General features: G+C 39.5%; 1 long non-coding RNA gene across 2 annotated transcripts in view; it reads right to left on the bottom strand.

The window, feature by feature from the left end:
- LOC122802624 overlaps window positions 1-13,132 on the bottom strand; it is a 570,497-nt gene that overhangs the window by 393,801 nt on the left and 163,564 nt on the right. Inside the window, exon 3 of one of the 2 annotated variants that reach the window (XR_006364965.1) lies at window positions 3,419-3,525. This is a non-coding gene — a long non-coding RNA (uncharacterized LOC122802624). The remainder of the gene's footprint in view (window positions 1-3,418; window positions 3,526-13,132) is intronic. The other variant, XR_006364964.1, reaches the window with a different exon arrangement.

The following is a 13,132-nucleotide window of genomic DNA, read 5'->3' as shown; positions in this document are numbered from 1 at the left end:
AAGTGACAGCAGCTGATGCAGGAAAACATTGACTCTGGTATTCGTGCCAGCCGAGGGCTACCACAGCAGGGATAACCCACAGGTGATGACTGCAACAGTGAAACATGAAGAACATCATTAATTATGTATCAAATTTCCAAACCCAGAGTATTAAAATACTATTGTGTTTTTCTTTGGGACAACCAAGATCCATAACCATAAAGACTGTTTGGAGAACTTGTATCCAGAAATGAAGCATGGTTGCTGGGTCAGCAATCCACGGATGACTCAGTGAAACTACTGTTCATACAACCCTCCTCGAAAGACTATGGGAACCTGCAGCAATCTAAGTATTCTGAATTATTCCATGAACACACATTTCATTATCTTTTTCAGCAATACCATTCACCTCTTGTTGAAACAAAACAAAAAGTGTATATACATTCACAATTATCAGCTCATGTTTAACACATATGTTTCATAGAAAAATAGCTTTATAGAAAAGTCAGTGATTTTTTTTTTCTTTGTATTTAAAAGAACAAGTCATTAACAATAAATTAATATATCTAGAATGCTAATACTTGTAAGAGAAAAAAACGTTTTGACATATTATAACATATGTAAATATTCAGCTATAACAGGTCTTTATATATATTTTGTTTTGCAGTGCCTGAGTTGCACAGGTGTCCTTGCTTACATATATATGCATCTATTTGTGGAAAGGGATGTACTGACAGAGTTTTATGGTCAATGGATTGTACACCAATGTTTTCAAAGTCAGTCCCTAGAGCACCTTAGGGAGTGGTCTCACTGTGCTTCAAGTGGTTTGATATCCCCTCTATTTACTCCATGTGTCAAAATTTAAAATGTACATTCTTTGCTGCTTAAAGATTTTAATTTGATGCAAAGCTAAAAGTAGTGTTGTCCAACAGCCTTACTTATAGTGACAAAGAAAGATGAGAAAATGTAAAAAGATCTGGTATTCGAAGAAGGAATGGAGGGAGAGTGAATTATACTGAGACATTGGCCCAGCCTGAAAATGGCATTGATGAAAAGAATGAATTATTACAGCTTATTATTAAGAACATTTGCAAGAACTTGAAAGGGAAGCTGTCCTTTATTTAGACATATTCCATCTATCTGCAGCTCTGTTGATCACAGTTCATCACTCCTCAGTATATTTAAGTGTGTGAGAATGTCAGATCCACAGACTATATCTCTAAATACATTTTCTCTGAGTTGGTGCAACTTCAGAGTAAGTGTTTTTAGAAAATAGGGGAGTTGAACCCAGCTCCGTGTCAGGAGGTCTGTAGCTGCATATATCGCATTGAGACTTCCATGCATTACTCTGTGATGCAGTATCAGTGTGTCACAACATTCTAAAGCAGTTATGGCCATGGCTTATGAAGGACTGCTTTGCATATGTGTTTACTGAAGTTACTGTTAAACAGCTCGCACCTCGTTATGCAAAGTGGCTCTATACCACTGGAGTCCATTCACTGCAATCTAGAAGTCCTCAGACTGACAATTTAGTTGTGAACACTGTAATATCTTATACAATTGTATTCTGGAGGTTAAAAGGGAAAAACACTTGCACATTATCAATATTTTAAAGGGACTGAATAGACTGCAGACTACAACAGACAAATAATTATGAAACTGTATATTGAAATGTATAATTTTTTAAAAGTGATTAGAATAAATTCAGTTTTAAATTATATTTAGAGGGACTATGCTTTGATGTAGGTGATGTTCACTCTGAATGAGTGTACATGGATGTCTAGTTAGATTCTAGGAATGCACCCCCAGAAGACCACTGAAGAGCTTAGCCCAATCACCTCAGATGCTGTCAGGATAAGCAGGGATGCCAGAAGCTGCTGAAGGCTAGGAGGGGGAGGCAAAAGGGGCACTCAGTGATCTAAAAGGGCAGTTTTTTTAACTGTCTATTACCATAATAGAAGCATATCTGTAACACAAGATGTATACAGTATAAATATGAGTTACATTTGGAATGACTGCACAAAAGTTTTATACAAACGTACAATGAAACTAATGTAGCACTGACATGGTATGTGATCTGTTAGCCATGTATTCAGAAGTTAGAGAAAAAAAGTGCAGTAGTGCTCTAACACACTTCCTATTGCCACACAGACAGCAACCACCCAGAAGAGTGGTGGAAAGCTGTCAAATGTATCATTTAGGACTACAAATGAAGTGTTTGACGGCTTCCTACTGCCCTTTTGTGGCAAGCACTGACTGTTGTTAATGCGGTAGTGTGTCTAGAGCTTAACAGTAGTAAAAGGTACTTAATAAAAGATTGTTAATAACCTTTTTGATGTCAGAATGGTGTTTGACAAGCCTGCTTGTTCCTCACATGCAGAGCATAACCATAGTGATCCATACACTGCAAGTCATAATCTTTCAAAAATAAGACATAAAATGCATCACAGAACATCTTGGTCCTGGCAGCGTCCACAACTCAGGTTGTAGAAGTGGAGTTTGATACAGACTTATTGAAGGCTTCTGCCAAGGTCCCACATGTTCTACAACTGGCCCTGCTCAGAGGTGTGCACATAAAGTTGCAATAGGATCTGTGTGAGGGTGGTGGGGAGTGTGAACAGTGAGATTATTATTTCTTAAATTCTCCTTACAATCAAGACTCAGAGGTGTGCACAGAACATCACTATAATGTTTTTGAGACTGCAGAAAGTGTGGTCTTTATTTCTCTAGTTTTCCTTGCAATTACACCTCAGATGTATGTAGAAAAGATCACAGTGGCTTCTCTAGGGTTCTGACAGGGAAGTCATTATTTCTTTAACACAATCACACCTCAGAGATATGCACACAACATCATTAAAGCTTTTGGAGAGGCAATGTACTGCCTAGCAGCAGCAGACTGGAAAACATAACTGTGATATTTTTTTCTCTTTTCTCACAAGTACATATCAAAATTATATACAGGTGGCAAATTTTTGGAGATAGGGGTAAGGAGGCATATTGAGAATATACAAAATCAACAAGTTAAAATACGTTAATATATTCTGGTTGTCAGACAGATGCACAGAAGGTAGCTGTCTTTTGGAGATGTGGGTGAAGGGGCAAACTGTATGATCTGTGACTATAGCAGCTGCTTGAAATATAGGACTGAGATAATTTATTCATTCACTTTTATCACAGTCCAGCATCAGAGGGATACACAGAAGGTGACGTATTTTTCTTCTCTTTTTGACAGAGCAGCAGACACTATTCTACAATATGATTCATGCACCTTTACAAGATTTTATCTTCACTGTTTATTGGAAAGTACTTTTTTGTCAGCTTTCATCATTAAGCCTTAGGCACAAATTATTTAAAGACTGAAGTTCTTTAGTTAGTTATGATTTTTGTCCAGGCTATAATTGTAACAAAAGGCTGGGGGGATAAAAGCTCTAAAATGTACCTCACCGGCTTCTGAGGTTCAAGCAGCATCCACACTATCAGCTCATTCTGTTATTTCCGACACAGTTATTACACTGCCGTCTTGACCATTCAGGGAGTAGTGCACAGCTACAGGAATAAAATGAAAAGAAATAATTTATTTCTTTCCTTTGCCACAATTTTTGTTCAGGCCATTTTTTGCTCAAAAACTTTGGAAAAACACAATTCAGCGCATCTAGGATGCAATGGCTTCTGGGAAGCTGAGACCTCCAGCTTAATTTGATAATTTTCTCCTCATTTATTATACTGTAACATTGTCCATTTAGGATACAGTGAAAGAATGCAGGAAAAATCTGAAGAGTACAACAAAGTATGAGAAAACAAGAAAAAAGTAATTTGAATAATTGGACAAGGCCAGGATGGAGAGGGAGTAGGAGGGACACTGGATGCATACAGGGGGAGGGGAGTAGTGGTCAGTGCAGGCCCATGGAGTACTTTTCCAAGGGTTTCATTTCAGCAAAGGCCAGAGTCAAAATATCCAACACTGCAAGAGACTGCTCCAATCAAATACATCACACAGCATATCAACAAGGTTTGTTATTCGCCATAAGAAACACACACACACACACACACACACACACACACACACACACACACACACACAATATGTTTGGTTTTGTCAGATTTCTGGCATACAATAATTCTTTTGGTTGTATCCTTATTTTGTTACTACATATCATCTACCTGTTTGCACAATAATGTTAAACATGCCCTTTCAGACATACTCTTCAAGTTGTTTAACTTACGTTTAGCTAATGGATTTGCCTCTGATGAGTGGCACACTGCAGTGGTGATGCCCCTTGTGATACCTCACCACTGGTCCAGTAATCAAGGAGTCTCAGTCCTTACCACTGGCAACAGTAGGGGATGTTCACTGAGAGGGTGAAAAGTACACACACACACACACACACACACACACACACACACACACACGCACACATGCACACGCACACACACACACACACACACACACACACACACACACACACACACACACACACACACACACACACACACACACACACACACACACACAGTATTTCCAGATGCAGCTCTCTGCACCAAGTGCAATTTCCTTTAAGAGTACACAGAGACAACAGCCAGTCCGGGGCTAGTTTCTCACTCTTTCTCCAGATCCCCAATAAGACTCCCCAATGGCACAGGTATAGAGTTGAGATCTCAGCTGAGTGACCAAGCAAAGACCTCCAGCACCCTTTCTGTCCAACCAGTGCTTTGTGTCCCTGCCCAAGTAGCTAACACACACACTCTTTGAGGTTTGATTTACACACACACACACACACACACACACACACACACACACACACACACACACACACCTGCGATAGGCTGGCACAGGTTTACTAGTTATGCCCCCTTCTGCCCAGACCACTGCCACCAGTCAACTCAATCAGCTACTTTAAGGCCTTTAGCAAAGGGTGTCCAGTCTTACTGTGTAATATTAATATTAACACACATGTTAGTTTGACCAAGAGCAAGGCTATTAGGAGTGGCCCGCACAGTTTCACTAAATAAATATGCAAGTACTCTCAAAACTTAAATATCTCTACATGGATCAGCCACAATGAAAGGTTAAAACATATTTTTTGGGGAGGGTGGCCTAATGGTTAAGGTGTTTGCCTTACAAACACAAGGTGCAGGGTTTGAGTCTCACAAGGGATAATTGGCTAAGCTTAAAATGGCTCACAAGGGCAGTTAGCTTAGTACTAATCTATGAATCTATGAATCTATTTAATAATTAATAAAATAACAAGACAATACTGAATATATATTCACAGTGACATCAAAGTTCAAAACCACAGGAAATATTTAAAACAACAGTGCAGGACCGTCTCAAATAAATAAAGAAAAATATCTAAACTAAGCTTCACTATATTCCTGACTGAATCTAAGAGAATTACTATAATCTAAGAACTTACTAATAGAGCAAGGCAGATGTGGTGAATAGATCTTCTAGTTGTTGTCAGGTCCAAGACAGAATGCAGAATGCTCTGTCTCACTATGAGACTTCTCAAATTAATATCTAAAATATTACTACAGGGATAGCTTGCAGTATGGCATCATTTCTTGTCATATGACTCCTAGTTCCCAGGCCAAACAACCACTGATGCCATCTGGTAACATTTACCATCTATGTGTAAAAATACATAGACAAGGACTTCTCCTCAGATCTCTGGCAGATGCTGAAAGTCATAAAACAATTGCATTCCTCCATGCTTTCAAGACTAGTAATTAGTTCACCCTAAAGACAACACAGAAAGTTTCCTGGTACAGACATTGCATCTCTTGCTGCATTGAAAACTGAAAGATACCATCTTTTATGGCCTAGCCATAAAGTAATTTAATCTCAGTTTTTTTTCTGAAGTTTGCTATGCTGAAGTTAATCTCATGCATCCCAGTTTCCACTGTTAAAAAAATATAAATTTGAACAGTTACAGTAGTACATGTACACTTCTGTTCTCTTCCAATAAGGCACACTGTGGATCCATTTTAAACAAAAGCATTTTACAAATACCTTTTCAACACACAGATGCCTGGACAAGCAGTCTGATATACATATGACATTCAGTTTTAATACATTTGTAACACAAGCATCTTATATAAATCATTTTGATATTTGCCAGTGACATATAATTATTTACAAAATTCCAGCTAGGTGGAAGTATTTCCTTTTGTAACAGTTATCACCCCCTCTTTGAAGACTTAAGCTAGTTTTTCAAGTGACCCTTGAGAAACATTGCTTGAGAGGAATGAGCCTATCTGTGAATACATTACCCCATTCCTTGTCTTGTGAGCCCATCTGTGTTTGCATTGCTAACCCCACTGCCGTGCTGCACTGTAATATCACATGCATGCAACCCTAGGCCCCACCTTAGTAGTTTAGAATTTTGCTGGCTGGCTTGATGTAGCCATGTTAAGGGATTGTGGTCTGTAACTGCAGTGAATTTCCTTCCATACAGATAAGGCTGAAATTTCTGCAGTGCCCACACTATGGCTAGACATTCCTTTTCTACAACTGCATAGCATTCCTCCCTGGGTTGGAGCCTATGGCTGAGATATACCACTGGGTGCTCTTCCCCATCTGAGGAAACCTAGTGGAGTATTGCTCTCACCCCATGGTTTGAAGCATCCACCTGTACAACAAATTATTTGCTGTAATCTGGACTGCCAAACACAATGGGTCCTCCCAAAGCTCCTTTAAGCTTCTGGAATGCCTGCTTACATGCTAGAGACCACACTACCTCATCTGGACTGTTTTTCCTTGTCAGGTCTATGAGGAGAGCAGCTATAGTAGTATAATTGGGGACAAACTTTCAGTAGTACCCTGCTGTCCCTAAAAATGCCCTCACCTGCTTTTTGGTAACAGGGGCAGGCCATGTCTGAATGGCTTCCACTTTGGCATTTTCTGGTCTGATCTTATCACTCCCCACTCTATGTCCTAGGTAGGAGACCTCTGCCATACCCTCCTGACACTTACTGGGCTTAATGGTCAACCCTGCCCTCTGTAGTCTGCCAAGAACCTCCCTGACATGCTGAAGGTGCTCTTGCCAAAAATACCAGTAGATGGCAATATCATCCAGGTAAGCAAAGGCAAAATCTCCTGCTCCTGACAGGATACAATCTTCTAGCTGCTGGAAAGTCACTGGGGCATTTTTCATCCCAAAGTGCATTATCGTGAACTCATACAAGCTGAAAGAAGTCACAAACGCTGACCTCACTCTAGCATTGGGAGTCAAGGACACCTGCCAGAAGCCCTTGGTAAGATCAACAGTAGTAAGATGAAAATACATACACAAGGGCTTCTCCTTAGATCTCTGGCAGATGCTGGAAGTCATAAAACAACTGCATTCCTTCATGCTTTCAAGACAAGTAATTAGTTCACCCTAAAGACAATACAGAAAAATTCCTAGTACAGACATTGTATCTCTTGCTCAACTGAAAACTGAAAGATACCATCTTTTATGGCCTAGCCATAAAGTAATTATTTTCAGTAATTTTTCTGAAGTTTGCTGGACTGAAGTTAATCTCCTGTATCTCATTTTCCGCTGTTAAAATATATATACATTTAAACAGTTACAATAGTGCATCTACATTTCTCTTCTCTTCCAGCAGGGCACACTGTGGATCCATTTTAAATGCAAGCATTTTACAAATACTTTTTCAATATACACACACATCTGTACAAGCAGTTTGATATACACCTGACATACAGTTCTAATAAATTTGTAACACAAGCATCTTATATAAAACATTTCGATATTTACCAATGACTTATAATTATTTACAAAATTCCAGCTAGCTGGGCTGGCAGTATCACCTTTCGTCACACCACACTATAAAGATGGCCTTACAACTGGCCTGAGTATTTAAAGTCCTTTCTGTCTTACAAACCTCATCTGCAAAACCAAGGGGTATATTATATTTAACCCCATAAACTGTGATATTAAGACTCCTGTTGGACTTGACCTCTAGCATTTTGGCTTTCTGAAGGGTATATCCTGTGTATTTATCCTATTAAAATTTTTCTAAAGGATTACAAAGACTAAAAATAGTGGCTATGTCATGCATGCAGTATATCTTGACCTGGCAAAGGCCTGAAACACCATTTCCGTTGCTGGTAACATACAAAAGCTAATTGCTTTAAAAATTGACTCATATGTGGTAAGTTGCAAAGTAAATCAGATGAAAGACAGAGCACACACAGTGCAATTTGTAGATGCCTCATCAGTAAGTATGAAAGTGACCAGTGGTGTTCTTCAGACCTCAGTGCTGGTACCTCTCCTTTTTGTTATTCATTTCTCAAATCTCCAAGTGGAAAGCCAAGACCTCTGGCTAACAAAGTTTGCAGGTGACTGCAAACTGGAGGTTGTTGTTAAGTCACCCTATGACACCCAAACTCTCCTGAATGAACCTCCCCTAGTAAACCCTTGGTGTACTAAAAATAAGCTCAAACTAAATGCTAAAAAGTGTAGAATCACTTTTGGTAGACAACGTCTTCCCTCATCATATGGAGAGCCAACACACCACTACAAAATTAAAACTTTGTCAGGGACCTAGCTACTTGGGCTAATAGCTCCCTCTGTTTTAACCATAATGTGACAATTGTCATCAGGAAGTCCTTTTATTTAGCCCACCTAATTGCCAAGGAAATCTCATCATAGTCTAAAGAAGTAATCACACCCTTATACTCAGCATTTATCAGGACAATTGTTGAGTGCAATTCCCCCTCTGGGATATATATCATTAATCATATCAAACAATTAGCCAAATATTCCTAAAGAAACATTATTAACCAAAAATGACAGGTCTAAATTCCATCAGCTACCAAGATATGCTGGAAACTCTATCCCTTTACTCAGTGTCTCACATACATTTGAGGGGGAGATCTATCTTGTTTACACCCCAACCCCATGTGCAAAATGGGAAAAAAGGGTTGAGGATGGATAGATAAATAGATGGTGGATGGATGGATGGACCTATCTTGCTTACTGCACCATTAGAGACCTAGTTGTCCTGGGCCTCCTATTTCTTCACAAGTCCTATACCTCCACCAGTACTGGAACCAGGAACCCAAATCTTCAACAGTAGATAAGTACAGCACAGTGGAGAGGCATGGTTATAAGGCAGCACCTCGCAAACCTTTAGAATAAACTTCCTCTACATGTTAAAGAGTGAGATTCACTATCTTACTTAAAATCTAAACTAGTGACTGGATGGATATCCACAAATTTTACTGGCATGAATACCTCTCAAATGTACAGATTTTCATAGAAAGTCCAGATTTTTGCTTCATATTTTGGTCCATTTTTCATAAAAGTATGCTTTACTGGTAAACCATTGGCAATGCATTAAAGATTTAAGTCAGAAAATAATGCCAGACATTTGAGTTTCAGATTTCATTCCCTTTAGAAAATTCATGCTAATGTAAAATCTGTTATTTTATCAACTTTCTAAGTTTGGAGGAGCAACATTTAAAAACTGTCCCTATTTTGCTCCACCCTCCCCCCCATTATTTATGGCTTTGCCCAGATTTCTTGCTCTAAGAGGTTTATGCTGGTATGGTCCCCCCTGGAGAAAGGAGGTGCTGCCTGAGGGAGGGTACGGAAAAGGCATAAATGGTTATAAGATCTGTTGGCCTTATAAAATGTTAGCCTTAGAATATCTATGAATCTCTAAATCTAAACTGTTTTTATGTCTTATTCCCATAGATTGTCAGAAAATCTCTGTCTGTCCCCATAATGATCCTCAACAGAATAAAGTAGCTGTAAGAGACTGAATGCATAATTAAATAAAGCAAAATAATTACTACATTGGAAGCTAGCATAGCTCCAGTCAAACGTGAAAAATGTGGAAAAATTTGCCTAAAGTAGGCTGTTAGACAGGACAGTCAAAGGCAATAACATGCAGGTCTGCTCAAGTTTATGGAAATTAAACTTTATTTGTAGAGCATGTCTACGTGTGCGCATGCATGTGTGTGTATGTGAGGTATGGAAGAACAACTGTGGCAGGGCTAGCCACCCCGTGGTGTGAACACTGACTATAGATTGTCACTGTTGAAGTAACACCCCAAACCCATGTGCAAAAATGGGAAAAAAAGGGTTGTGGATGGATGGATGGATGGATGGATGGATGGATGGATGGATGGATGGACGGATGGATGGATGGATGGATGGAGGGATGGATGGATGACTGTACAGCATACCTTTCAAGTGTAAGAGGTGTACACATGAATGTAATGCCTTATTGTACTTGCGTAAATTGCTTTCTTTACTGCTATTGGTCCCAGGTTGAGCTGAAGAGTCAAATGACCAGCCCACTAAAATGGTAAACAAATAGTAAGGCATAAATAAATAAAGAAATGTACAGAAATTTGCCCAACATCCCTGGTTTTGCCTTATATTTTCCCTGTCCCTCATAAAATGTTTGATTTTCTGGTAACTCACTCAGAATCATCCCTCTCAACTCTCCAGAATTTTACAGAACGCCCAGATTATTGCCTCATATTTTTAGCCTGTTCCTCCTAAAATTTGTGTTTTTCTGACAAACCGCTGAGAATCCTATTCACTAAATAGTGAGGCGTTTGAGTCTGAGACTTCACAGCCTACAAAACATGCATGTCAATACAAAACCTGTTATTCTAGCAGCTTTTTAAGTTTATAACAGCAATATTTACAATCAGTCTCTGATTTTGGTCTTTTATTCCACCCATTATTTTGGGCTTTATCCAGAATTGTAAAGCAAAAGTTGAAAGGTATGCTGAGGATTACAGTCAATCACCAATGGCAGACATTAAAATTTCACACTTCTATTTCTTCTTCTTCTTCTTTCGGCTGCTCCCCGTAGGGGCCGCAGCAGAAGCCTGTTCCTCCTAAAATTTGTGTTTTTCTGACAAACCGCTGAGAATCCTATTCACTAAATAGTGAGGCGTTTGAGTCTGAGACTTCACAGCCTACAAAACATGCATGTCAATACAAAACCTGTTATTCTAGCAGCTTTTTAAGTTTATAACAGCAATATTTACAATCAGTCTCTGATTTTGGTCTTTTATTCCACCCATTATTTTGGGCTTTATCCAGAATTGTAAAGCAAAAGTTGAAAGGTATGCTGAGGATTACAGTCAATCACCAATGGCAGACATTAAAATTTCACACTTCTATTTCTTCTTCTTCTTCTTTCGGCTGCTCCCGTTAGGGGTCGCCACAGCAGATAAACTATTTCCATTTCTTCCTGTCCTCTGCATCTTGCTCTGTCACACCAACCACCTGCATGTCCTCTCTCACCACATCCATAAACCTTATCTTAGGCCTTCCTCTTTTCCTGTTACCTGGCGGTTTCATCCTTAGCATCTTTTTCCCAATATACTCTGCATCCCTCCTCAGCACAAGTTCAAACCAACGTAATCTTGCCTCTCTGGCTTTGCCTCCAAACCTTCAAACCTGGGCTGACCCTCTAATATACTAAAGCAATAACCCACGCCTGGGTGTGGGTAATGCTGGATTTACCCACGGTTGGCGTGGTTTGGTCACAAGGGCGAACCGTGGGTAAATCCAGCATTACCCGCACCCAGAAGTGGGTTATTGCTATTATACATGACATTATTTAAGGAAAAAAATAATTACTTTTCTTAAATAATGGCATTGTATAATGCCTCCTTGCTGCCCTTCCGCAGCTGTCTGGTATTCTGCGGCAGTTCTGATGTACTGCGCATGCGTATGCCTATGCAGTACATCAGAGCTGTGGGCAAAAGCAATGGAGAAAGCAAGATCTCTGTTGCTTTTTACTGTTTTGCTATGTTAAATGGGTTTAACATAGTGAGACAGCTTTAAAAAAAGCAACGAAGAATCTCCGTTGCTTATTTTAAAGCTGTCTCGCTATGTTAAACCCATTTAACATAGCGAGACAGTTTTGAAAAAAGCAACGGAGAAAGCAAGATCTCCGTTGCTTTTTACAAACTCTTTCGCTATGTTAAATGAGTTTAACATAGCGAGACAGCTTTAAAATAAGCAACGGAGATCTCTGTTGCTTATTTTAAAGCTGTCTCGCTATGTTAAACCCATTTAACATAGTGAGACAGGTTTTTTAAAAAAAAGCAACGGAGAAAGCAAGATCTCTATTACTTTTTACACACTGTCTCCCTATGTTAAAGGAGTTTAACATAGCGAGACAGCTTTAAAAAAAGCAACAGAGATCTCCGTTGCTTTTTTAAAACCTGTCTCGCTATGTTAAACTCCTTTAACATAGCGAGACAGTGTTTTAAAAAAGACTTATACTAATGGAAAAAGTCCGGGCGACTGGACCTTTTTCCATTAGTATAAGTCGATTTACAACGTGCACACTGACCAATCAGCGTGCACGTTTTGGAATATTAATGGGGGGTCATGGTATAATTATTCCTAATCCTGTCCATCCTCGTCACACCCAATGCAAATCTTAACATCTTCAACTCTGCCACGTCAAGCTCTGACTCCTGTCTTTTTTTCAATGCCACTGTCTCCAACCCATATAACATAGCTGGTCTCACTACCCTCTTGTATACCTTCCCTTTCACTCTTACTGGTACTCGTCTGTCACAAATCACTCCTGACACTCTTCTCCACCCATTCCATCCTGCCTGTACTCTCTTCTTCACCTCTCTTCCACACTCACCATTACTCTGAACTGTGGATCCCAAGTACTTAAACTCATCCACCTTCGCCACCTCTACTCCCTGCATCCTCACCATTCCTCCATCCTCCCTCTCATTCACACACATATATTCTGTCTTAGTCCTACTGACCTTCATTCCTCTTCTCTCTAGAACATATCTCCACCTCTCCAGGGTCTCCTCCACCTGTTCCCTACTCTCACTAAAGATCACAATGTCATCTGCAAACATCATAGTCCACGGGGAATCCTGCCTGATCTCGTCTGTCAACCTGTCCATCACCATTGCAAATAAGAAAGGGCTCAGAGCTGATCCTTGATGTAATCCCACCTCCACTTACTGTTCAGAAAAATTCTATTAAAATTTTAAATGAATAAGTAATGTTTAAAAATTGTCCCTGGTTTTGAGCTTTCATTCCCCTATTATTTTTGGCTTTGTCTAAAATTCTTGAGGAAAGAAGTACGTAATCAGCAATCTTCAGAAACACTCAGATAGGTGCTTCCATGGCAAACT

This window comes from Protopterus annectens, chromosome 5.part0, assembly GCF_019279795.1.
Source record: "Protopterus annectens isolate FY-2018-M chromosome 5.part0, PAN1.0, whole genome shotgun sequence".
In the NCBI taxonomy this organism is placed as follows: domain Eukaryota; kingdom Metazoa; phylum Chordata; order Ceratodontiformes; family Protopteridae; genus Protopterus; species Protopterus annectens.
The sequence above is the reverse complement of the archived record's forward strand: the minus strand, read 5'-3'. Positions and strand labels throughout refer to the sequence as shown.